The following is a 23,560-nucleotide window of genomic DNA, read 5'->3' as shown; positions in this document are numbered from 1 at the left end:
TGAGAGGTGCACAGCTGGTGATGTCTCAAAGCGTTGGAATGACCTCCGACGCAGAGAAAAAGATAAGCTGGCTGCCAAGTACGTCTCTACTCTGGTGACTGGCAGTGGGTCACCACCAGAGGACGATGAACTCGCATGAACTAGTAATGTCATTGCAGTGGAGCAGATCCAAGGTGTGGGAGACCTGCCAATGTATGAGGCAATGTCCAGTGAGTGGTGATGCGTGTGTGTCCAGGCCATGTGTATGTTGCTTGGGTGATGTGTTATGATTGTCTGCCAGTTCAGACTACATTGACATGACTGCCATATGTGAACCATGTAATGTTGGACTGATACATGCTTGTTGTTATGCAGATTGCATACAAACGATGTGCTGCACACAGAGACAATCCTCATCACCACACCTGCTCCCTCCTTTCATGACACTCTGTCCAGCTTCTCTTGGCCCAATTCCTGCTCCAAACTGTGGTGGCGGATAGCCTGTGATGATCTTCCACTCAACAATAGCCTCCTATCAGTACATGTCCGACGTCTCTGAGAAGTCACCCTGCCAGCTGCACCTCCTCAGAGGCAGTCATCCTTTCCTCCCCTTCCCCCAGCAGCTCACTGTCTCCAGAGGACTGGTAATTCTTATGGTAGACTACTGCAACAAGCTTTACCAGGATTACTTTGATTCTACACTCTTCCCTCTGCAACTCAGCCAGACCTGGACTGTGTGAAAAGTCCTTTAGGCTTGGTGTCAGGTATCTCCCTAGGACTGTGATGATAGCACAGGCTCACAGTGGCTCATTCCTGAACCTTTTGCATTCTCAGCAAGGCCCTATGGGTCCTGGGCCAGCAATTCCTTCAACTCCATCTCAAGTATTTACTTCCTTCTCATAGTATTTGATCATCCCTTTCTTATTCCCTCAGGGTCAGTTGATCCTCATGGAAATTCGTTTGTGGTTATGGTCTGTGTTGAGCTGGGACATGCATTGTACATGGCTCATGGACAGTAGTCTTCAACTTCCATCGCAGGCTGGTTGACAGTTCTGGCATGGCTATGCTACGTGCCATCTGTGTCTTAGCATCAGTCATGTTTGTGGAAGGACTATGCCAGTCACATGCTTGTGTGTGAAGCAGGTGCTATGCACCATACACTACATGTGTTCTTTTGCCCTTTGACACCCATCCATGTCTGCTATCATGCTACCCTTCCCTTTCATTGACACTGCATGCGTGCCTGAATTTGTATCATGTGTGACATTGTAGGTTTATGTGTTGGCTGACAACATTGTGATACTTATGTGTGTGGCCTATGCTATTTACATGTGTATTCATGTCTTGTTTTGAATTTGTGCAGGTGATGAGGCACTGGATGCAGTGGAGGAGGACGTGGAGGAGGAGGAGATGGTGGAGGAGGAAATGTATTCTGAGTCACAAACAGGCACCAGTGGAGGAAGTGGCGTGGTAGCCCATGATAATCCATTGGTGCTACAGACCATCCTGGCTAGAGGTGTGTCTGAGTACACCTCTGAGGAAGCTGATGCCTCTGGTGCTCAAACGGACATGGAACCCTCATTGCTGTCGCAGGTGAGTGATTCTACTGTGGGTGCTGTTCTGTCCCAAACACCATCACGGGGCCAGTCAGTGTTGTAATGTCTGTCTGTGGTGGTTACGGCTGCAGGGTCACACTCCACAGCATTGGCTACTGTTCCTGGCCCGGCTGATCAAGGAGGAATGCAGTGCTGCAGCCACAGGCAGTGCCAGCACAGCAAGGGCCAGGTATCCTTGGGTTCGGCAGGAGTGGGGTCCGGCAACGCGGTGGCCGTGTGCCACCCGGGAATACTGTGTGGGAGCAAGCCATGTATGCTGTTGCACAACAACAGGGGGCATCATGTGATATGTTGGCACAGGGCATGGAGAAGGTGGCCGATTCCATTCACCCCCCTGAAAGAAAGATGGAGCTCCAGCAGCAGGCATTGCAGTCCACATGCCGCTCACACAGGCTGGACATGTTGGCCAGCAACAGGAGCCGATGGGCTGAACTGGGGGCTGTGCGCGCGGCCATAGCTGCAGAGGCTGAAGCCCACAGGGCTGCCCCGAAGGAAGGGAATACCTCCCTCAGATCTACTCTGGGTGCACTCGAGTTATCCTGCAGTAGACGGGCAGAACAGCAGATGGAGCAGTTGACACACAACATCTCTGTCGAACTACATGCAACCTGTGAGGTCTTGCAAGCGGAGATCTGTGCATTCCGTGAGGTCTTGCAAGCGGAACTCTGTGCATCCCGTGAGGTGGCGCATGCGGACGTCCGGACCATCATGCTGCAGAATCAAACCTATCAGTCCCGCATAGTCGCTGCCATTGAGGACCAGACCAGGGCTATACGTGGTCAGCCTCCCTTACCAGGCGCAACTTCTAATGTTACACCAGAGGGTGATGACAGCATCGGCACCTCTCCCACTATATGCTAGGTGTGCAGGCCTTGAATTTTGTTTTTTGTGTCTATTGTGCATTCATGTGACAGTGTGTTGCTTTGTGTGGCATCCGAAGGCATCCACTGTGTGTTCCGCCTGGGCCCATACAGACTTGTCTCGTGTTGGTACACTCCTTGTTTTTGCCTTAGGGTCCAGCCCATATGCCACTCCTGCTTCCCCTTTGCAAGGAGGGCAGAAAAAAACTTACACAGAGGCATTGGGTTTCCAATATTCCTGTGGCCAGTCTGAAGTCCAACCTGTGTACACACCTTTAGTGGGGATTCATGATTGTTTGTCCAGTGCATGGTTAGCATACCTTTTTGTTTGACATTGAAAAATATTACATCTTAATGTATTACCTTGCCTGTCTCCATTATTGTTGCCCTTCCTGCTGTATGCGTTTCCCTGCCCTCTTTAGTTAGCAGAGCTACACTCAAGATAGAAGGGTTCCATGTGGTAGTTTAGTCACATTGAGGCACTTGTGCTATTGTGATTGGTCACTGTCTGATATTGTCACTGTTGGGTCCTGTGTTCATGATATGTTATGCTGGACAATGGATATTCCTGTGTACAATTTTATTTTGATGTGTGAGAGTGAGTTATTTCTGACCTAATTCAGTTTATCGGAGTGCACTTTGTGACAGTAGTGTTATGTGTTGGGCATTTATTTTTTATTTTTGACATTGCATGGCATGGTGTGGCAACCGGGTGACATGAGGGTTTAGATGACATATCAGCATTTAGATGGGTACCTTTGCATGGAGTTAGTGGCATACTGCATCTTCAATGTATGCCTTTTGTTCACACAAGATTGGGTTAGTTTAAGTAGTTAGGGATGCACACAAAGCAGCACTTCCAAGGACACATTCTCAGTGTGGTAAGGTTGGGACAGGTTATTGTCCCTTTGTCATCATCGATTGTCACCTGGAATGTGCCAGGCCAGTGTGCACTACGCAGGGGTTGGATTTTAAGTGGAAAATTGCGCCACAAGCTGGGTACGGCAAAGGCCTCGCCACGTGCCCTTTCCCCACCCACACGCAGCAGACGTGCATGTGGTTGGGGATGTGGGGGCACCACCAGGTCCACCGGTACGCCACGCTGTGTTGCAACGTTGTGCAGGACACATTCTGCCACAATGATCCTGCACACTACTGGTGGTGTATATAGCAGCTGTCCACCAGAGTGGTCAAGGGAGCAGAAGCATGACTTTAGCACTCCGAATGTGCGCTCCACTATATGCAATATGGGCTGCATTGTATCTTACCTGGGGTGGCGTTGTAGGGTTCCATATTGGCGTCATCATGTAGGTGCTCAGAGGGTAGGCACTGTCCCCTGGGGAGGTGAGAATGGTTGTCATTAGTTGCCTTTGTCTATTTGTCTGTGTCTAGCATGCATGGATGTGCATGGCCATTTCTACTCACTAATGACCCATGTGTTGCCATGCCTCCCAGCTTCCAGGTCCCGGTGTAGGGGTGACATTCTGAATATGAAACTATCATGGGTGGACCTTGGATAGTTTGCATATACTGAGGTATGATTACCTTGGCACAGTTTCCAGATTAGCGTGTCTTTTCCCGCGCACCAGTGAGCCCTGTTTGATTTGAATGACTGTTTCAATAGCCTGCATTAAAACTGTAATCTTGTACCATTGTAATTTAATGTCTGAAATCTAAGTGACCTGTTATCAAGAGTAACCTAGGTTGTAACTATTTAAACTTCATGGTTTAGAGTCCGGAATCAGTGTTCTAGCTGCTTGTTTTAAAATTAGGAGTTTATTTAAACCAAGAAAAATTGCAACATAATGACATTTAAAATTAAGCCTGACTCCAAGCCAAACCACAAACAACTTCCCCCACAGAGACCAGGCACCTCCCTTCTGCTCTCTAGACCAGGAGCTCACACCCTTCTGTTGATTAAGAGGGGAGGAGATCTTAAATTGCTCTTGGAAGAGCACAATGGACTTCCTCCAAGACAAGGAGATGCTAATCAGGAAGGATCGTAAATGGCCTCTGCCAGAAGGAAGGGGGCAGAGATTGCTTCTGAGCTGCAAGAAGGAGAAGGAGGCGGGAAAAGACAGCCTTCTGTTGATTCACAATGGACAAAAAGCATATTGCTAAAAAGACTGATAATGTGCTGTGTACATTTGTAATAAATATGGAAACCCCGGACTTCTGAACCTAATTTTCAGCTACACATTTTAAGAGGAGCAAGAACTCTGTGCTATGTTCTGGGAAGTAACTGTAGAAAATGTGGTTTTATACAAACTGTAAGTATGTCAAAAGCATGAAACTTCACACACGTATGCCCAGATACAATGCACACAGTTGTACACATTTTTGGATAAACTAGATATTGTTTTTCGGCCCGGGCAGAATTCTGTCAAAAGCCGACATAAGATCCTACAATGACAGGGCTTGGAAGAGCATTTGCTCCACAAAATATGTGATCTAGATATGTTATTGTTATAAAGTTTGTATAATTGTAAATTTGTATTATACTAAATGTAGATTTCATGTTCAAAAGCAAGGGTAGAATTCTCTGACTCATAAAACCACATCATCATAGTGACACACTGTTTTCTCCACCAATCAAGGGAGAGGGAGAGGGGGGATTCTAAACTATAGCCAGCCTAGGGAGCACACTTAGGCTAATCCAGCATACACACCCCTTTACCAAATGCATAAAAAGAGACAGCTGAGGACTTAGAGAGGACACACAGATTCACCCACCAACCGATTCCTGGTGAAGCACCCTGAAGGAGATCCATCCATATTCCTTGCTCCAGACTCCAGAAACTTGCCAAAGCAGAAAGGCCAACTCTATGGCTGAACCATTCTCAGCTAGGCCTTAAACATCTAGAACCAGAATCCCACAAACTTGAAGGGGAAACCAAAGAAGTAGCCGGGCTGTGCTGTAACTGTTTTCCTGCTAAATAATTATCTTCAGAACTGAGAAGGGCAGATTAAACCCAATCATGTGCCGTGTTGTGACGTGCTGTGCCAATCCTGTCCAGTCCTGTCGTGCGGTGACCAGAGCACCTTGCTGATTGCAGACCCTGTCCAGTCCGGTGTGCCCAGCAGAATTCCTGTCCAGAAATCTTGACTGACCAGAATTCCCGACGGTTCTGTTCAAATACATATAGTGAGTATCCAGAGTATAGAACTGTGTCACTAGCCTATGTATTGTCCATAGTAATCCCTATCCAAATCCATCCTATCTTGTCTTCAGAACTGCATGGGTAGAAATACTTTTGAATTGCCTGAACTCTTTATCTCATCCCTACTATCTTCCTTCTGTAATAGTATTGTTAAACATATGTTTGCGCTGATATATTTCATCTGAAGAAGGCAAGCTCCTCGGCAGGCAAAAACCTAATCCAGAGACGTCCTGGTCTAGTGGCTGTGCTTCCGTGTAGTATTTGCTTCTTCATAGTCTGACCCTAGTGCAAAGAAATCCTGTTTGTCTTTTGAAAGCGCATCCCTGTTTTTCCCATTCTTGTACCTATCTCAGAACAATACTCAGAACAGAACTTCTTAAAATGTTATGCTAGAAACATAATTTAAACTGCTTGTAGCTAACATCCACAGCTTTCCATAGAACCAAAAACCACATCTCAAATCCCTATAGTTTTCCCGCAATCGCGATTACCGCGCACGGAAAAGTTTGCTGCGAATTTTCGTTTTGGCAAAATATTACACGCGTAAAATAGCTTTTCATTGCACCCGAACTCAAATTTAAGTTTGCACATTGCTTCTTAGTGTCAAATCATTGCTAGTGTTTGTCTGCAACCATATAAAGCGGCTCGCATTAGAATTTAAACAATTTCAGTGATTTAAGCCATATTTAGTGTTTTACCTATTCCAGTCAAAGCCAAATTTAAAACCATTTTGACAGTTTGCCAATCAATTCCGTTTCTCTCTTGTGCTGCTGGGGGAAAATTGGGATTGACCTTTGTCTCAATTCTGCATTCCTGAAAGCTGTTCTCTCTCCTCCTATCTCTCTACATTGCATATTGGGGGGTTGAGGGGTGTGCAGGGGGAAAGAGTAACCACATTGCTATTTGATTTGAACACACAACCGCAAAAGTATTATTGCTGTGCTGCATTGTTTCTGATCATTATTACTCCTTGTGATTAAAGAGAGTGCTTGGTATTACATCACCCCATTAGTGATTATTGTATTCCCATTAAAAATAGTGTGATTATATTGTGAACATATAAATAAATATTTTAACTTTGCAAACCAGCCTGATTCCTGGTTCAGTGTGACCAGAGGTGTGGGGGGGTTCCCAGAGAGGGGCGTGATATAAGTGGTACATCGTTCAGAATAAAATAACTTTTAGACACAAAGAAATAAATAAGGATTTCAGTTGTGCAATACACGCTAGGCGTTGACTTAGGTGAAGTGCCGGATTGAAATCACTTACACATCCTCCCTAGGAACAGCTTTCGATCCACCGTTCAAGCACTTGTCCCAACCCACATGGATGGGGGCAATGCCCTCCTTGAAGGCATCCTGTTGTCCTCCCTTGTGTCCCTGAGAAGTGTCCTACATGCAGCGGCTCAGATCATCAAGGGCCTACGAAGATACGGCCAAATCACCCCTTCCTCCATTTACCTTCACTGACTCCCATTGCATGCAAGGATCACCTTCAAGTCTTGCTGCACCATCTATAAGGCAGTCGCCCTCAAGTCCCCCAGCTACCTTGTGGAGAAACTCAGAATCTCCAGCAGACAGCACACCACCAGAAGGCAGGACGTGTGCACCACAAAAATGAAAGGACCAGAAAACAACCCTTCTTTACCTAGAAATTATCATATGAGCAGAGATAACTGGGCCAGGAATATGTCAGCATGAAAGAGTAAAAGAACTAGAAAAATCTATCTAAATTATATAAAAGGTTTTGCAATTAAGATGACATCAGTGATGTGAATCTGCCTTTAAATCCATTTACTTTGTCTGTTCCCTCTGTGAATTAAGTGGATGTTCTAGGATGCTGCGACCATGCCTACAGAGCCGTGGTACTTTCTAAAAGCAATATGGCAGAGTGAGTGTGATAGAGGCACTGCATGGGGTATGTTTACCAGTAGGAAGAGCATTTGTGATGTCATCTTTGATGTCCTGGGTGTTAGTCTTAGCAGTGCACATGGTGGCGTGAGTGATGGTTGTTTAGCTTACCATAACTGGCGAATTTCTGGGGTTTTTCGATTTTACCTGAAACCATAACGTCCTTTTAACAAAGTTTTTACTTTGAATTTTAAAGGTTTTTATTAGTCCAACATAACCATAACATCCCTTTAACAAAGTTTTTTCAGTGAATTCCGAAGGTTTTCATTAGTGCAACTTAACCATAACGTCCCCCTAACAAAGTTTTTCATTGAATTTCATAGGTTTTTATTAGTGCAACTTAACCATAACGTCCCTATAACAAAGTTTTTTCATTGAATTTCATAGGTTTTTATTGGTGCAACTTAACCATAACACCCCTTTAACAAAGCTTTTGTCAGTGAATTTCATAGGTTTTTACCATTTCATGCTATTTTCCTACAACTTACTAATATCACACTTACCCAATATAGCAATGTTTGTGTTCAATTTACAAAGTGTCACCTTAATTCTCTGCCATTTCCCACCTTCTGGAATCATTTTTAACACTTCCATACACTTTTTGCAACTATTTCAACTAGTTTAATATCCGTAGACGTCTACGAACATCTGACTTCATAGCGGACCTTCCAGACATTGACACATGAACATACGCTGGCGCGCGGCAAGATGACGTGTCCGAGAACCCGTCCGCACTTCACGATAAGATCTCTGCTTCGCGGACAGTTCAGAACTGCATTTTCTACTGATCTCAGAACTTTCAACTTCAAAATTTCCCTTGCACAGCTCCAACACCTATTCCTACTCATTATCCATTAACAATCTAGTACACAGTACATACTTTTAGCAAAACTGCTATTTATCTTAAAATGGCATCAGCTAATGCCATCCCTCCTCCCCAAGAGCCACCACCACTGCTGTAATCAAGGAGCATGAGAAACACTGCCCCCTACCTTAGAAATAACCCACACGCAACATTTTCCCTTGTCTACCCACCCCTCCATATTAGTGTTTGGTTCCTCTTCCCTCTTTTTCCTCCCCACCTTTCGTTCTCAGCTCTCCTGCCAAATAAAATACATCCAAAAACAACAAAAGACATATTCCTTTAAGAACCACCTTTCACAGTTAAAAAATAGAAGTTAAAAAAACATGTATAGACTCCATCTACTTTATATTTCTCAGTAAAGTACATAGACTCAATAGGATTTTCCAACATTTCCATCTGCATTTTGCGTTAATAGCCCTACCGCTAAACCCCCCGGTGCTAATAGCGCCGGATCAGGGGTTTGACGGAACGGGTATTCCCCATTCCCCACTGAGCCCATTCGGGAATTCCCCATTGGGCTCAATGGGAAATTTTCACTCTCTTACCGCCGGCGGATTTCCCGCCGGCAGTAATAGCGCAATATTTCGGCGGATTGCGACTGAACAGTGTGCCATCCACTGGGAGCTAAAGCCTGAGATGTGAGCTGGAGGTCGAAAGCGAACAGTGTGCCATCCACTGGGAGCCAACACCTGAGATGTGAGCGGGCGGATGAAAGGGAACAGTGTGCCATCCACTGGGATCCAACACCTGAGATGTGAGCTGGAGGATGAAAGGGAACAGTGTGCCATCCACTGGTATCCAACGCATGAGATGTGAGCTGGAGGATGAAAGGGAACAGTGTGCCAACCACTGGAAGCCAAACCCTGAGATGTGAGCTGGAGGATGAAAGGGAACAGTGTGCCATATACTCGGAGCCAAAGCCTGAGATGTGAGCTGGAGGATGAAAGGGAACAGTGTGCCATCCACTGGGAGCCAACGCCTGAGATGTGAGCTGGAGGATGAAAGGGAACAGCGTGCCATCCACTGGGAGCCAACGCCTGAGATGTGAGCTGGAGGATGAAATGGAACAGCGTGCCAACCACTGGGAGCCAACGCCTGCGATGTGAGCTGGAGAATGAAAGGGAACAGCGTGCCATCCACTGGGAGCCAAAGCCCGAGATGTGAGCTGAAGGATGAAAGGGAACAGCGTGCCATCCGCTGGGAGCCAACGGCTGAGATGTGAGCTGGAGGATGAAAGGGAACAGCGTGCCATCCGCTTGGAGCCAAAGCCTGAGATGTGAGCTGGAGGATGAAAGGGAACAGCGTGCCATCCACTGGAAGCCAACGCCTGAGATGTGAGCTGGAGGATGAAAGGGAACAGTGTGCCATCCACTGGGAGCCAAAGCCTGAGATGTGAGCTGGAGGATAGGCAGGGCTCTGAAAGATCACAAGAAGAAATCGTTGCAAACTTGGGAAAGAGGAGGTGAACACCCTGTGCAGGCACAAGTCATAGGAGGACAAAGAGACACGAAAGGAGAAGTAGTGTAGGTTACATGAAAATGATCTATATGAAAGGCAAGGAGATATTGGCACAGGTGAAATGAACCTCTTGCATCCCAAGTAAAGCAACTATGGAGTTCAGATTCATCTTCTCTACACTGCCTTCCACACACTTGTTTTACATTTTAAACTTGTAAGGGGGGTTGTCTTTTATATCGGCATAGGATATTTTGCTTTAAAAGGGTGGCAGTATTTCAATCTCTGGATCATTAATATGCAACCCTCCACTCCATTGCATATGCATTTAATGTGAACGATATTGATATCCTCCTACAGTCACAGTTACCCAATGATTCTACAGATTATTTTTTCAATCCAAGAGTATTTTAACGCTAAATGTACTCATACCAGGGTCGTAGATGCCTCGCTTGGGATGTAACCAAGAGAATCCCTTGCCCTTAGCGTAAATTAGGAGTTGGCAAGAAGCGGGGTTGAGAATGAGTAACTTTATTAGAAGCAATCGACATGAGGATGAGTTATGTTACAGTCCCAGTGAACATTCCCCCGTGCTTTTAAAATGTCTGGATTGATTATTGTTGCTTCCTTGTGGGAATTTGGGCTTGCCTTGTTAATATAGTGGCAACCTGAAGATATGAGAGGGACCACTGTCTGTTTAGTCTTAACCTTAACTTCTCTGAAACTTCGATAATCCTTCCAAACCTGACTCACTATCTTTTGGATTTATACTGTCAATATATTATACAGAAGAACCTAAAAAACATAAAGAGTTTGCATAAGCAAATTGAGGTTCAATATAGCCACTCTTTCAAGGTCTAAATTCACCTACTGCAGTTGTGTTTCATATTTAGTTTACAGCTGTGATTGACTCTTAGTTAAAGACCCTATTTCACTTCAGGAAAGAGTGCCCATTATGATGATACTTTATTGATGGAAGCCATAGCTAGTCTGAGGCTCAGAAAAAGCATTGTAGGGTGCTTTGATTGGTCCAATAAAAAAGATATTCTTTCATCAACAAAGCCTGTTTAATTTTTGTTAAAATAATTAAAACATTTGATAAATCATTTGAATTGTTGTAAGTTCGCCATTTATCGCATGTTATTCAGATATGTAAGATGCCATTTTCTCCAAGAGTTGAACATCATGTTGGTCCTTGGCATCTGACAGAGAGGAGGCAAAGCTTCATTCAGAATAGACTTTCTCTATTGATACGCTGCATAATAACAATGATGGTTGTTCTGAAATCATTTGTGTGATTTGTTTCTCTTTATTTTCCCCTTTGTGTGTACAGTTTGTAAATACATTAGCGCTTCATTGAAGTTTTCCAAATTACCTGGGCTGGAGGACTTAACACCGTTCACCATTTAGCCCTATTTCCACAATAGAGAGTTGTTTGAACATGATTATTAAACAGATTTCACATGGAAGCCATCTTATCCCACTTAATACAAAGGGATATATGTTGGCGGTGGGATACTATAGACTGATACCCTCTGGGCTGAAGTGGAAAAGAAAAGTCTTCTTCACTGACAGAATCATCTACTGCTAACACCATGTTTCCTTTGTTGGAGCCTGTGTTTCTCTGTGGCTTCTCCATTTGGGGTTGTCCCTATCCATTGAGAGGTTAGTGGCAGTGGTGACTGGCCCTATATACTTGGCTTTTATTAACTTGAGCACCTCTTTGATTGGGTGATCTTCTCAAGCTATGTGGAAAATGCTTGTAAAGATGCTCTTCCAGCCTGCGTCAGTGATCCAGTGATAGCACTGCAATGCATGTGTTTAAGTAGGAATGTATCTGAATAAAAGGCTCACAGAGAACATTTTGGACATCTCCCACTCCTAGTGAGTAATGTGGTGGGCTTCCATCTGAGGTTGGATTTTACTCACATGTCAACAATTTCCTTGGGGATTGTTCCATTCATCAGCATCTCATAGCTGTTGGGCTTCTACATTCACATTCTGCTCTCCAGCAGCATTGTAATCTTAATTTAAATTTTAAACTGTTAAGGCATTGGGGATGTGAGAACAGGGGTGTGTTTGGTCAATAAAGTATCACAACTTGGCCTATGTAAGTCAGTGTTGCTATTTCAGACATACTGGACTCAGAAGTTCTATGGAACCACTTTTGATTTAAAAAAGAAACAAAATGTGCCACTTTTAGTTTGGTGTTGTCTAGGTGTCATAGTATGTATGGGGGCATGTATATGCTACCCTTGGTAAAGGCATACATGGGAAAAGGGGCACCAACTCTCCTCTTTGCTCTGAGATATGGTATCCCGTGGAGACGATACATCTATCAAATCTAGAGGGGCTCTTTAGGATATATTGTTTGGACTTGGGGCAAGACACTCAGTGACACCTAATACATTTAAAACTGGATCTGGCAGTTTATGAATAGTGGTAGGTCGCACAAACGCATTACCTGTGCTACTGTAACATTCAGTTCCATTCATTGACAAAAATCACAATTTACATTGGATGTCTCACATTTGTAGCCTGCTTTTCTAGGGCATACATATGACTTTACTCCAAAGAATGTTGCGGCGGGGCATATCATGTTGGATTTGGCTTCTTTCGATGTACTTGAATTTGAAATGTTATTTGTCCGTGGCAATGATTACTCACAAAGTTTCTTAATTGCCAATAACAAATCCAATACTAGTAATTTCCTTGGAATGCATTCAGGAAACTGAGCATGTGCACAGCCATCCTAACCCTGAGACCATAATAAATCCTCTATATATAACTTACCTTTGGCATCTGTGCATTTGCTAAGTAAGCATGTGCACAGCCATCCTAACCCTGAGACCATAACAAATCCTCTATATATAACTTACCTTTGGCATCTGTGCATTTGCTAAGTAAGCATGTGCACAGCCATCCTAACCCTGAGACCATAACAAATCCTCTATATATAACTTACCTTTGGCATCTGTGCATTTGCTAAGTAAGCATGTGCACAGCCATCCTAACCCTGAGACCATAACAACTCCCCTATATATAACTTACCTTTGGCATCTGTGCATTTGCTAAGTAAGCATGTGCACAGCCATCCTAACCCTGAGACCATAACAAATCCTCTATATATAACTTACCTTTGGCATCTGTGCATTTGCTAAGTAAGCATGTGCACAGCCATCCTAACCCTGAGACCATAACAAATCCTCTATATATAACTTACCTTTGGCATCTGTGCATTTGCTAAGTAAGCATGTGCACAGCCATCCTAACCCTGAGACCATAACAAATCCTCTATATATAACTTACCTTTGGCATCAGTGCATTTGCTAAGTAAGCATGTGCACAGCCATCCTAACCCTGAGACCATAACAAATCCTCTATATATAACTTACCTTTGGCATCTGTGCATTTGCTAAGTAAGCATGTGCACAGCCATCTTAACCCTGAGACCATAACAAATCCTCTATTTATAACTTACCTTTGGCATCTGTGCATTTGCTAAGTAAGCATGTGCACAGCCATCTTAGCCCTGAGACCATAACAAATCCTCTATTTATAACTTACCTTTGGCATCTGTGCATTTGCTAAGTAAGCATGTGCACAGCCATCTTAACCCTGAGACCATAACAAATCCTCTATATATAACTTACCTTTGGCATCTGTGCATTTGCTAAGTAAGCATGTGCACAGCCATCTTAACCCTGAGACCATAACAAATCCTCTATATATAACTTACCTTTGGCATCTGTGCATTTGCTAAGTAAGCATGTGCACAGCCATCCTAACCCTGAGACCATAACAAATCCTCTATATATAACTTACCTTTGGCATCTGTGCATTTGCTAAGTAAGCATGTGCACAGCCATCCTAACCCTGAGACCATAACAAATCCTCTATATATAAATTACCTTTGGCATCTGTGCATTTGCTAAGTAAGCATGTGCACAGCCATCCTAACCCTGAGACCATAACAAATCCTCTATATATAACTTACCTTTGGCATCTGTGCATTTGCTAAGTAAGCATGTGCACAGCCATCCTAACCCTGAGACCATAACAAATCCTCTATATATAACTTACCTTTGGCATCTGTGCATTTGCTAAGTAAGCATGTGCACAGCCATCCTAACCCTGAGACCATAACAAATCCTCTATATATAACTTACCTTTGGCATCTGTGCATTTGCTAAGTAAGCATGTGCACAGCCATCTTAACCCTGAGACCATAACAAATCCTCTATTTATAACTTACCTTTGGCATCTGTGCATTTGCTAAGTAAGCATGTGCACAGCCATCTTAACCCTGAGACCATAACAAATCCTCTATATATAACTTAGCTTTGGCATCTGTGCATTTGCTAAGTAAGCATGTGCACAGCCATCTTAACCCTGAGACCATAACAAATCCTCTATATATAACTTACCTTTGGCATCTGTGCATTTGCTAAGTAAGCATGTGCACAGCCATCCTAACCCTGAGACCATAACAAATCCTCTATATATAACTTACCTTTGGCATCTGTGCATTTGCTAAGTAAGCATGTGCACAGCCATCTTAACCCTGAGACCATAACAAATCCTCTATATATAACTTACCTTTGGCATCTGTGCATTTGCTAAGTAAGCATGTGCACAGCCATCCTAACCCTGAGACCATAACAAATCCTCTATATATAACTTACCTTTGGCATCTGTGCATTTGCTAAGTAAGCATGTGCACAGCCATCCTAACCCTGAGACCATAACACATCCTCTATATATAACTTACCTTTGGCATCTGTGCATTTGCTAAGTAAGCATGTGCACAGCCATCCTAACCCTGAGACCATAACAAATCCTCTATATATAACTTACCTTTGGCATCTGTGCATTTGCTAAGTAAGCATGTGCACAGCCATCCTAACCCTGAGACCATAACAAATCCTCTATATATAACTTACCTTTGGCATCAGTGCATTTGCTAAGTAAGCATGTGCACAGCCATCCTAACCCTGAGACCATAACAAATCCTCTATATATAACTTACCTTTGGCATCTGTGCATTTGCTAAGTAAGCATGTGCACAGCCATCTTAACCCTGAGACCATAACAAATCCTCTATTTATAACTTACCTTTGGCATCTGTGCATTTGCTAAGTAAGCATGTGCACAGCCATCTTAGCCCTGAGACCATAACAAATCCTCTATTTATAACTTACCTTTGGCATCTGTGCATTTGCTAAGTAAGCATGTGCACAGCCATCTTAACCCTGAGACCATAACAAATCCTCTATATATAACTTACCTTTGGCATCTGTGCATTTGCTAAGTAAGCATGTGCACAGCCATCTTAACCCTGAGACCATAAAAAATCCTCTATATATAACTTACCTTTGGCATCTGTGCATTTGCTAAGTAAGCATGTGCACAGCCATCTTAACCCTGAGACCATAACAAATCCTCTATATATAACTTACCTTTGGCATCTGTGCATTTGCTAAGTAAGCATGTGCACAGCCATCCTAACCCTGAGACCATAACAAATCCTCTATATATAACTTACCTTTGGCATCTGTGCATTTGCTAAGTAAGCATGTGCACAGCCATCCTAACCCTGAGACCATAACAAATCCTCTATATATAACTTACCTTTGGCATCTGTGCATTTGCTAAGTAAGCATGTGCACAGCCATCCTAACCCTGAGACCATAACAAATCCTCTATATATAACTTACCTTTGGCATCTGTGCATTTGCTAAGTAAGCATGTGCACAGCCATCCTAACCCTGAGACCATAACAAATCCTCTATATATAACTTACCTTTGGCATCTGTGCATTTGCTAAGTAAGCATGTGCACAGCCATCTTAACCCTGAGACCATAACAAATCCTCTATATATAACTTACCTTTGGCATCTGTGCATTTGCTAAGTAAGCATGTGCACAGCCATCTTAACCCTGAGACCATAACAAATCCTCTATTTATAACTTACCTTTGGCATCTGTGCATTTGCTAAGTAAGCATGTGCACAGCCATCTTAACCCTGAGACCATAACAAATCCTCTATTTATAACTTACCTTTGGCATCTGTGCATTTGCTAAGTAAGCATGTGCACAGCCATCCTAACCCTGAGACCATAACAAATCCTCTATATATAACTTACCTTTGGCACAAATCCTCTATATATAACTTACCTTTGGCATCTGTGCATTTGCTAAGTAAGCATGTGCACAGCCATCCTAACCCTGAGACCATAACAAATCCTCTATATATAACTTACCTTTGGCATCAGTGCATTTGCTAAGTAAGCATGTGCACAGCCATCCTAACCCTGAGACCATAACAAATCCTCTATTTATAACTTACCTTTGGCATCTGTGCATTTGCTAAGTAAGCATGTGCACAGCCATCTTATCCCTGAGACCATAACAAATCCTCTATTTATAACTTACCTTTGGCATCTGTGCATTTGCTAAGTAAGCATGTGCACAGCCATCTTAACCCTGAGACCATAACAAATCCTCTATTTATAACTTACCTTTGGCATCTGTGCATTTGCTAAGTAAGCATGTGCACAGCCATCTTAACCCTGAGACCATAACAAATCCTCTATTTATAACTTACCTTTGGCATCTGTGCATTTGCTAAGTAAGCATGTGCACAGCCATCCTAACCCTGAGACCATAACAAATCCTCTATATATAACTTACCTTTGGCACAAATCCTCTATATATAACTTACCTTTGGCATCTGTGCATTTGCTAAGTAAGCATGTGCACAGCCATCCTAACCCTGAGACCATAACAAATCCTCTATATATAACTTACCTTTGGCATCAGTGCATTTGCTAAGTAAGCATGTGCACAGCCATCCTAACCCTGAGACCATAACAAATCCTCTATATATAACTTACCTTTGGCATCTGTGCATTTGCTAAGTAAGCATGTGCACAGCCATCCTAACCCTGAGACCATAACAAATCCTCTATATATAACTTACCTTTGGCATCTGTGCATTTGCTAAGTAAGCATGTGCACAGCCATCCTAACCCTGAGACCATAACAAATCCTCTATATATAACTTAACTTTGGCATCTGTGCATTTGCTAAGTAAGCATGTGCACAGCCATCTTAACCCTGAGACCATAACAAATCCTCTATATATAACTTACCTTTGGCATCTGTGCATTTGCTAAGTAAGCATGTGCACAGCCATCTTAACCCTGAGACCATAACAAATCCTCTATTTATAACTTACCTTTGGCATCTGTGCATTTGCTAAGTAAGCATGTGCACAGCCATCTTAACCCTGAGACCATAACAAATCCTCTATTTATAACTTACCTTTGGCATCTGTGCATTTGCTAAGTAAGCATGTGCACAGCCATCCTAACCCTGAGACCATAACAAATCCTCTATATATAACTTACCTTTGGCACAAATCCTCTATATATAACTTACCTTTGGCATCTGTGCATTTGCTAAGTAAGCATGTGCACAGCCATCCTAACTCTGAGACCATAACAAATCCTCTATATATAACTTACCTTTGGCATCAGTGCATTTGCTAAGTAAGCATGTGCACAGCCATCCTAACCCTGAGACCATAACAAATCCTCTATATATAACTTACCTTTGGCATCTGTGCATTTGCTAAGTAAGCATGTGCACAGCCATCCTAACCCTGAGACCATAACAAATCCTCTATATATAACTTACCTTTGGCATCTGTGCATTTGCTAAGTAAGCATGTGCACAGACATCCTAACCCTGAGACCATAACAAATCCTCTATATATAACTTACCTTTGGCATCTGTGCATTTGCTAAGTAAGCATGTGCACAGCCATCCTAACCCTGAGACCATAACAAATCCTCTATATATAACTTACCTTTGGCATCTGTGCATTTGCTAAGTAAGCATGTGCACAGCCATCCTAACCCTGAGACCATAACAAATCCTCTATATATAACTTACCTTTGGCATCTGTGCATTTGCTAAGTAAGCATGTGCACAGCCATCTTAGCCCTGAGACCATAACAAATCCTCTATTTATAACTTACCTTTGGAATCTTTGCATTTGCTAAGTAAGCATGTGCACAGCCATCTTAACCCTGAGACCATAACAAATCCTCTATATATAACTTACCTTTGGCATCTGTGCATTTGCTAAGTAAGCATGTGCACAGCCATCCTAACCCTGAGACCATAACAAATCCTCTATATATAACTTACCTTTGGCATCTGTGCATTTGCTAAGTAAGCATGTGCACAGCCATCCTAACCCTGAGACCATAACAAATCCTCTATATATAACTTACCTTTGGCATCTGTGCATTTGCTAAGTAAGCATGTGCACAGCCATCCTAACCCTGAGACCATAACAAATCCTCTATATATAACTTACCTTTGGCATCTGTGCATTTGCTAAGTAAGCATGTGCACAGACATCCTAACCCTGAGACCATAACAAATCCTCTATATATAACTTACCTTTGGCATCTGTGCATTTGCTAAGTAAGCATGTGCACAGCCATCCTAACCCTGAGACCATAACAAATCCTCTATATATAACTTACCTTTGGCATCTGTGCATTTGCTAAGTAAGCATGTGCACAGCCATCCTAACCCTGAGACCATAACAAATCCTCTATATATAACTTACCTTTGGCATCTGTGCATTTGATAAGTAAGCATGTGCACAGCCATCTTAGCCCTGAGACCATAACAAATCTTCTATTTATAACTTACCTTTGGAATCTTTGCATTTGCTAAGTAAGCATGTGCACAGCCATCTTAACCCTGAGACCATAACAAATCCTCTATATATAACTTACCTTTGGCATCTGTGCATTTGCTAAGTAAGCATGTGCACAGCCATCCTAACCCTGAGACCATAACAAATCCTCTATATATAACTTACCTTTGGCACAAATCCTCTATATATAACTTACCTTTGGCATCTGTGCATTTGCTAAGTAAGCATGTGCACAGCCATCCTAACCCTGAGACCATAACAAATCCTCTATATATAACTTACCTTTGGCATCAGTGCATTTGCTAAGTAAGCATGTGCACAGCCATCCTAACCCTGAGACCATAACAAATCCTCTATATATAACTTACCTTTGGCATCTGTGCATTTGCTAAGTAAGCATGTGCACAGCCATCCTAACCCTGAGACCATAACAAATCCTCTATATATAACTTACCTTTGGCATCTGTGCATTTGCTAAGTAAGCATGTGCACAGACATCCTAACCCTGAGACCATAACAAATCCTCTATATATAACTTACCTTTGGCATCTGTGCATTTGCTAAGTAAGCATGTGCACAGCCATCCTAACCCTGAGACCATAACAAATCCTCTATATATAACTTACCTTTGGCATCTGTGCATTTGCTAAGTAAGCATGTGCACAGCCATCCTAACCCTGAGACCATAACAAATCCTCTATATATAACTTACCTTTGGCATCTGTGCATTTGCTAAGTAAGCATGTGCACAGCCATCTTAGCCCGGAGACCATAACAAATCCTCTATTTATAACTTACCTTTGGAATCTTTGCATTTGCTAAGTAAGCATATGCACAGCCATCTTAACCCTGAGACCATAACAAATCCTCTATATATAACTTACCTTTGGCATCTGTGCATTTGCTAAGTAAGCATGTGCACAGCCATCCTAACCCTGAGACCATAACAAATCCTCTATATATAACTTACCTTTGGCATCTGTGCATTTGCTAAGTAAGCATGTGCACAGCCATCCTAACCCTGAGACCATAACAAATCCTCTATATATAACTTACCTTTGGCATCTGTGCATTTGCTAAGTAAGCATGTGCACAGCCATCCTAACCCTGAGACCATAACAAATCCTCTATATATAACTTACCTTTGGCATCTGTGCATTTGCTAAGTAAGCATGTGCACAGACATCCTAACCCTGAGACCATAACAAATCCTCTATATATAACTTACCTTTGGCATCTGTGCATTTGCTAAGTAAGCATGTGCACAGCCATCCTAACCCTGAGACCATAACAAATCCTCTATATATAACTTACCTTTGGCATCTGTGCATTTGCTAAGTAAGCATGTGCACAGCCATCCTAACCCTGAGACCATAACAAATCCTCTATATATAACTTACCTTTGGCATCTGTGCATTTGCTAAGTAAGCATGTGCACAGCCATCTTAGCCCTGAGACCATAACAAATCCTCTATTTATAACTTACCTTTGGAATCTTTGCATTTGCTAAGTAAGCATGTGCACAGCCATCTTAACCCTGAGACCATAACAAATCCTCTATATATAACTTACCTTTGGCATCTGTGCATTTGCTAAGTAAGCATGTGCACAGCCATCCTAACCCTGAGACCATAACAAATCCTCTATATATAACTTACCTTTGGCATCTGTGCATTTGCTAAGTAAGCATGTGCACAGCCATCCTAACCCTGAGACCATAACAAATCCTCTATATATAACTTACCTTTGGCATCTGTGCATTTGCTAAGTAAGCATGTGCACAGCCATCCTAACCCTGAGACCATAACAAATCCTCTATATATAACTTACCTTTGGCATCTGTGCATTTGCTAAGTAAGCATGTGCACAGCCATCCTAACCCTGAGACCATAACAAATCCTCTATATATAACTTACCTTTGGCATCTGTGCATTTGCTAAGTAAGCATGTGCACAGCCATCCTAACCCTGAGACCATAACAAATCCTCTATATATAACTTACCTTTGGCATCTGTGCATTTGCTAAGTAAGCATGTGCACAGCCATCTTAACCCTGAGACCATAACAAATCCTCTATTTATAACTTACCTTTGGCATCTGTGCATTTGCTAAGTAAGCATGTGCACAGCCATCTTAACCCTGAGACCATAACAAATCCTCTATATATAACTTACCTTTGGAATCTGTGCATTTGCTAAGTAAGCATGTGCACAGCCATCCTAACCCTGAGACCATAACAAATCCTCTATATATAACTTACCTTTGGCATCTGTGCATTTGCTAAGTAAGCATGTGCACAGCCATCCTAACCCTGAGACCATAACAAATCCTCTATATATAACTTACCTTTGGCATCTGTGCATTTGCTAAGTAAGCATGTGCACAGCCATCCTAACCCTGAGACCATAACAAATCCTCTATATATAACTTACCTTTGGCATCTGTGCATTTGCTAAGTAAGCATGTGCACAGCCATCCTAACCCTGAGACCATAACAAATCCTCTATATATAACTTACCTTTGGCATCTGTGCATTTGCTAAGTAAGCATGTGCACAGCCATCTTAACCCTGAGACCATAACAAATCCTCTATATATAACTTACCTTTGGCATCTGTGCATTTGCTAAGTAAGCATGTGCACAGCCATCCTAACCCTGAGACCATAACAAATCCTCTATATATAACTTACCTTTGGCATCTGTGCATTTGCTAAGTAAGCATGTGCACAGCCATCCTAACCCTGAGACCATAACAAATCCTCTATATATAACTTACCTTTGGCATCTGTGCATTTGCTAAGTAAGCATGTGCACAGCCATCTTAACCCTGAGACCATAACAAATCCTCTATATATAACTTACCTTTGGCATCTGTGCATTTGCTAAGTAAGCATGTGCACAGCCATCCTAACCATGAGACCATAACAAATCCTCTATATATAACTTACCTTTGGCATCTGTGCATTTGCTAAGTAAGCATGTGCACAGCCATCCTAACCCTGAGACCAGAACAAATCCTCTATATATAACTTACCTTTGGCATCTGTGCATTTGCTAAGTAAGCATGTGCACAGCCATCCTAACCCTGAGACCAGAACAAATCCTCTATATATAACTTACCTTTGGCATCTTTGCATTTGCTAAGTAAGCATGTGCACAGCCATCCTAACCCTGAAAGCATGTGCACAGCCCTCCTAACCCTGAGACCATAACAAATCCTCTATATATAACTTACCTTTGGCATCTGTGCATTTGCTAAGTAAGCATGTGCACAGCCATCTTAACCCTGAGACCATAACAAATCCTCTATATATAACTTACCTTTGGCATCTGTGCATTTGCTAAGTAAGCATGTGCACAGCCATCTTAACCCTGAGACCATAACAAATCCTCTATTTATAACTTACCTTTGGCATCTGTGCATTTGCTAAGTAAGCATGTGCACAGCCATCTTAACCCTGAGACCATAACAAATCCTCTATTTATAACTTACCTTTGGCATCTGTGCATTTGCTAAGTAAGCATGTGCACAGCCATCTTAACCCTGAGACCATAACAAATCCTCTATTTATAACTTACCTTTGGCATCTGGCATTTGCTAAGTAAGCATGGGCACAGCCATGCTTACTCTCAGACCTGGAGAAGAACTGCGAGGTGAAAGGCAACATCTCCACAGACCTCTGAGATGCCAATAGAGTGCCTGATGTTTCAGCCTTTTTATCCATACATTCTAACACTGAAACTGGGCAAACTAGTATACATGACTCAATGTACCACTCATTTTAATGTTAGGGTGTTATAAAAAAATAAATGTGCTTCAGGCCCCGTGTGCATTGTGTACCTAGCTGATTCAAGCATGCAACCTGGTTGTTATATTTGTCAAATATAGATCTGTAGCCATTATTATGTTCCCAAATCGCTCTTCGGATTTATGCAAAGTAGGCTGTAACCCTAAATGGAGCTGTTTGCCCCCTCCTCATTTCTCATAGGTATTTTTAAAGAGTACAATAAAAGTGTACAAGCCAGCCCACCTCGGAATTAAAACCTTGCATCAAAAAATAAGGTATATGGTTATTCCAGGTTTTGATGATGTTCTTTACTCAGAAGAGAAGTGTAACATTCGTACTATGACTAGAACATATATTGAAAGTTATTAAAAATAATAATTTTACAGTTTACAATGTTAGTACAATTAAATCATTAACATTTTTGATTTTGTAACACACTCTCACCCAAGATATCTGTGTTTTTTCTGTGGTCTCGCAGCAGTCAACAAAGGCTGAGGCAGATTTAACAAACATGCACCTGTCAATGCGATTCTTAACCATATAACAAGAGACAGAGACAGAGAGACAGAGAGAAATAGAGAAAAGAGAGAGAAAGTCTACAGACAGAGTCAAAGTGAGCACAAGTTCAGTGAACGAAACACAGTGCTTTAAGTGGGCCGGGGCCACCCTCGGCCGGCCCTGGCAGTCTCCAAAAAGCGGGGCTGAGCTGGGGCTCTACCGGGGCCCACCAGTCCCACCACAACATTGGCGGGACACATTATCCCGCTGCGGCCACAGCTGCGAGGGAGATGAGCCCAGCATTAAGCCAGGCAAGCTGACAGAACGGTGACTCCCTCACGCGAGGGGGTCACCAGAGGAAGTTACTGTCCCTTTGGTTCCCCACCCCCTCCCCAGGTCGCCAAGGCGTCTTTGATCCTCAAGGAACCTGGGGACTTTGTGCTAATTTCTGTGTTTATAAAAGATGGCGTCAAAGCTTTATAAAAGATGGCTTGAATTGTGTACTTTTCAAGCCATCTTTTATAAACATAGAAATGTTTAAAAAAAGATGGCTTGAAAAGTACGCAAACCATAAGGCATGCACACAGATATGTAAATGTTATATATTTATGTGCGTAACATACTATGGTTTGTATACTTTTCAAGCCATTTTTTATAAACATAGAAATATGTTACATATTTCTATGT

Source organism: Ambystoma mexicanum, chromosome 5q, assembly GCF_040938575.1.
Source record: "Ambystoma mexicanum isolate Mex_15411 chromosome 5q, UKY_AmexF1_1, whole genome shotgun sequence".
In the NCBI taxonomy this organism is placed as follows: domain Eukaryota; kingdom Metazoa; phylum Chordata; class Amphibia; order Caudata; family Ambystomatidae; genus Ambystoma; species Ambystoma mexicanum.
Note: the sequence above shows the minus strand (reverse complement) of the source record.